Here is a 4,815-nt window from a genome sequence, read left to right on the forward strand (position 1 = left end):
GACCTAGACTAACCTATGCACTTTCATAAATTGGACAAATTACCCCAACAACTAATTGGTTAATCGCCTCATCTTTCACCACCGCTTTCATGTTGGGGTTTAGTCTTCTTTGAGGTTGAAAATCCACTTTGAAATTCTCCTCCATTAGAATTTTATTGGTGCAAAATGAAGGATTTATGACCTTGATGTTGGTGATCTTAAATGCAATGGTCCTTGATGTTCCTTGAGGACTTCAACAAACCTTTTGTTTTGATCATTAGACAAGTGAGCAAAAGTGATTACTGGAAGTTTGTTATTCCCCCAAATAACACACTCTGAATTTTTGATTGAAACTGACAGCACACTCTGAATTGAGAACTTCCTTTCTTCTTGTTTCCCCAAAGAACCCACAAAGTGATCCATTGCTTCCTCTAAACCCTATTAGCCTCGGTCTTGACAGTACTTTGAATCAAGCTAAAACAACTGGTTAAATAATTGTGTCATTACAGTACCTTTTTGATTCTCTTAATACAAATAATTAATATTCATCCAGTAACTTTGTTGCACAAAACTATCCATTCTGGCATTCATGACTACCAACTGATCGATCAAGGCATGAATCATTTTCAGAGGAATACCGTAAAAAACAAATTGCTGACAATGGAGATAGGTGTAACTTACAAAAACAAAGAATGAATAACAAAATTACTTGGAAGATAACTGGCAAAAGTGACAAAAATGCAAGTGTTACTAATATCCCTAATCTTCCTTGGCAACAATGCCAAAAATTTAATGGGGATGCAAGTGTACTTACCAATCGATTAATAAAGTGTGTGTGAGTGCAAAGTGTTGGTCCACAAGGAAAAAAATTGAATACAAGTAGTAACTCTAGATCTAAAAAAAGACTGAATAATGGAGTGATGTGTGTGAGCAAAAGTAAACAAAAGCAAGAAAATGCGGGAATTAGAATGAGAGAAATCAAGAAAGAAAACAATATATTAGCAAAGCATCCCTCTACGGATATAAGATGCAGAACAATGTTTATCTAAACATGCAATTTTATTTGAACGGAAAAGTTTCCATAAATATACAAAATCAAAAATATACAAATATGATATAGACATCCACACAATCACATTAACACTCTATGAAACCTTTTTGTGAACTAATTGCAATCTCTTAAGTAGATAATAGCCTCCAAAAGAAACATTACCCCTAATCTAAATAGAGAGAAGAAATGAGATTTCTCCTAAAATCTACTCTACATGATTGCAAAAAACAAGAAGATTTCCACTAACTCACTAAGAAGGATTGCTGGAAATGAAGTCTCTGAAGTACCGAAACCAGAGGTAAACTAGCTACCTTCTCGAATTACGGCAAGTCTATGCTAGATGAGAATTTCTTCTCATCACGCAGTACTACCAAATATAAGAGCTAGGGATTTTGCCTCATTTGCAATCATGCATTCAATCACACAATTAGAATCAAATAGATATGATTGCAATTAAAAAAACTAAAACATTAAGGTCAAACAACAAAAGTCAAAAAAATAAACCATAGACTTCAACTATGCCCAAACATTTACAAATTAGCCCTTCATTAAGCATTCAAGATTCAAATGATGGAAAACACAACAAATATGAAAAAAAACCCCTTTTCAATCTCGAGAATGAAAAACCATCAGAGGAGTTGCTTGGAAAGCTTCCACCCATGCCGCCAAGATGGTCTTGATGGCTACGATCTTCAATCCTCTTGAATGTTGATCTGAATACCTCTCCAAATCATCCTGATAAGTGCTTGTGCGATAAGAATGATGAATGTTAGAGAAAAAAGCCAATTTGGATCATAATACACCAATGTTGGAGAAAATCTTGCTAAGGTTCAAATGCGAAGACATAGGTCGGATGCGAGACGCTAGAGTGTGTGCCAACCTCTTTATAATTCAGTTAGCACAACCAATTGGAGGGGCACAAAGGCAGTCACACTTAAGTATTTCGACTTGTGCACATAGAACAAGATCTCTACCAACTTGTCCGTTAATGAAGAAGCAAAGCGATCCACGACGTGGACGTGTGCCCGTTTACATTACCTCGATGAAATCATGGAATTAAGAATACTTGTGCCGGAGTTGTAGCAGGATTTATTGACAGCCAGCTGAAGAAGTGGGAAACAGAGAAGCCACACGGGCGTGTGGAATTTACACACGCCCGTGAGTTATTTTCACAGGGCCGTGTGGAGTCTCACACGGGCGTGTGAGATCCCGATTCCAGCCCTATTTAAAGCCGAATCAACATTGATTTCAGCATCTTCTGTTCTATCTTTTCTCCATCTTTCCCCCATCTTGAGAGAAGGTTGCGGCTAGGGTTTGGAGAGGTATTGGCAAGGTCTTGGAGGAGGTTCTATGGCTCCGACATCGCATCTCATTAGGAAGAAGGTTGGTAAGGGAGCCTCTGACAAAGGCGTATCTTATACAGGACAAGGAGATCGTTGCGACGAGTAGAGTACTCTCCACAAGACTATCGACACGACTATCAAGGGGGTTTTCTTATGGATTGTTTATCTTTGCACTTGATTTCATTATCGTTTGTATTAAACTCCATGGAGAGCTAAACCCCTAGTGGGTATTTGGGTATTTGTGAACCCTAGGATGTATTAGTTTTTTTGAATCTCTTTATTATGCTTTTAATTAATTGATGTGTTTGTGAGTTCTAATATTGAATGCTTGTTGTTTGAATACTCCCCTTTCCCCTCCGGTGTGATAGATTCTACCTCCGTTCCTCGAGTTCTTTGCGGCCACAATAGAGTGAATGGGCTAATGGATGACCCTCCGCTGGGGCCTAGTTGCGAGTGCAATGGAGTGAAGCGTTGAGGTGATTTTAGCATATAGGGCTTAATTGTGGCTAGAGACCTTTCTTCTGGACCAAAGGGTTAGTTCTATACATAGGAAGAGATTTATCACTTGGAATCCCTAGAGCTCATTGCAATTCTATACGAGTGCGAGGTGTTGAGATTGTTCGATTTCTCCTCCGGGACACGTGTAGAATTAGGCATGGTTGACCTTAGGTTTGGGATCATGTATTTAAGGATGTCCATGACTCACCATTGCATTAGTTAGGAAGCATAATAGAGGGTTCTTGCACTTGAAACTATTGTCCTAGTGGGAGCAATACCCGCATACCCCATCTTTATCAATTGCCTTACCTTCTCTTTACTCGTACTTTCTCTCTTGTTTATCTTACTCTTGTTAGTTCACATCTTTTGACACACAAATCATTATTCCATCTTTCACTTAGTTAAGAAGCAATATAAGTATTTTTACTCCCCACTCCCTGTGGATACGATACCCCCACTCACTTGGGGATTATTACTTCGACAACTCCGTGCACTTGCGGAGCAACCTGTCAAGTTTTTGGCGCTGTTGCCGGGGAGTAGGTTTTTAGAAATACTTTGCACTTTTGGTTTCTTAGCTATTCATCCATTTATTCTATTTCACATCTTCTTTTCTATCATCGTTCGGATTTGTTTTCTTTCTTTTGTGCAGCTTCTGGTTGATGGCCCGAGGAAACCCCTCAATATTGATTGAAGGAGATCCGAGCTTGAAAGAACACTTAGAAGAAAAGTGAAAGAACCTGTGGAAGAACTGTCTAATTTAGCTGATTTCGAAGTTGAAGGATCCGGCAATATGGCAGAATGAAATGAGCAGTAGAGGACACTCTCTGATTATGCTAGACTTTCAGTTTTGGGGACACAATCGAGCATTGTGCGTCCCCCGATTGCAGCTCAGAATTTCGAGGTAAAGCCGGCATTCATCCACATGTTGCAGCAATCCGCATAGTTCAATGGTTTGGCAGATGAGGATCCAAACAGTCATATAAAGAATTTTCTCGAGGTGTGTGATATGCTCAAGATCAACGGAATGATGGATGATGCCATCAAGTTGAGAGCCTTCCCATTTTCCCTAAAGGGGAGAGCAAAGCAATGGCCACACTCATTACCTAAAGCCTCGATCACCGCATGGAAGGAGATGGTAGAAGCTTTTCTTGGCCGTTATTTCCCTCCTGAAAAATCTACAAAGCTAAGGAATGAGATCTCGTCCTTTGTACAGTCAGAATTGGAGTCTCTATTTGAGATGTGGGAAAGGTTCAACGAGCTCCTGCGCAAATGCCTACAACACGGATTCCCGGAGTGGATGATTGTGCAGACCTTTTACAGCGGTTTGAATCCGAGTACAAGGCAACTTTTGGATATGGCAGCAGGAGGTACCTTAAGTAGCAAAACCCCCGATGAAGCCCGACAACTTATTAAAGAAATGGGTCTAAATAGCTACCAGTGGAATGCGAGAGAGAAGAAGAAAGTGGCCGGGCTCCATGAGATAGATGCGGTAACGTCATTGGCTGCTCAAGTTGAAGCATTGGGTAAGAAGTTAGATGTTCTAGCTTCGAATAGAGTCGCGGCCGTGACAACATGTAACGGATGTGGAGGAGGACATGCTTCCTCCGATTGCTCGATCTCTATTGGTGATGTATCTTCAGTTGAGAAAGTTGATCTTGTGGGTAATGCAATGAGGAACCCTAAGGGAATCCATATAGCAACACCTACAATTCGGGTTGGAAGAATCATCCCAATTTTTCATGGAGTAACCAAGGTCCATAGAAGGCTATGGGGCCGCCGGGTTTCCAACAACAACAAGCCCCAAATGTCGAGAACAGAGTTAATGGCTTGGAGACACACATGACCTATTTAGAGAAGGCCTTGAAGAGATTTGTGCAATCCTCGAATTCAAGGTTTGAATCAGTTGAGGCCACACTTCGCAATCACACTGCGTCCTTGCACAAT

At 40.4% G+C, this 4,815-nt stretch overlaps 1 non-coding gene across 1 annotated transcript; it reads right to left on the reverse strand.

The window, feature by feature from the left end:
- Positions 1-4,051: 4,051 nt before the first annotated feature.
- Positions 4,052-4,158, reverse strand: LOC120252346. Its single transcript, XR_005533884.1, has one exon. It is a non-coding gene; the product is annotated as a small nucleolar RNA R71 (small nucleolar RNA).
- Between the last annotated feature and the right edge of the window lie 657 nt (positions 4,159-4,815).

This window comes from Dioscorea cayenensis, chromosome 20 (genome assembly GCF_009730915.1).
Source record: "Dioscorea cayenensis subsp. rotundata cultivar TDr96_F1 chromosome 20, TDr96_F1_v2_PseudoChromosome.rev07_lg8_w22 25.fasta, whole genome shotgun sequence".
NCBI lineage: Eukaryota > Viridiplantae > Streptophyta > Magnoliopsida > Dioscoreales > Dioscoreaceae > Dioscorea > Dioscorea cayenensis.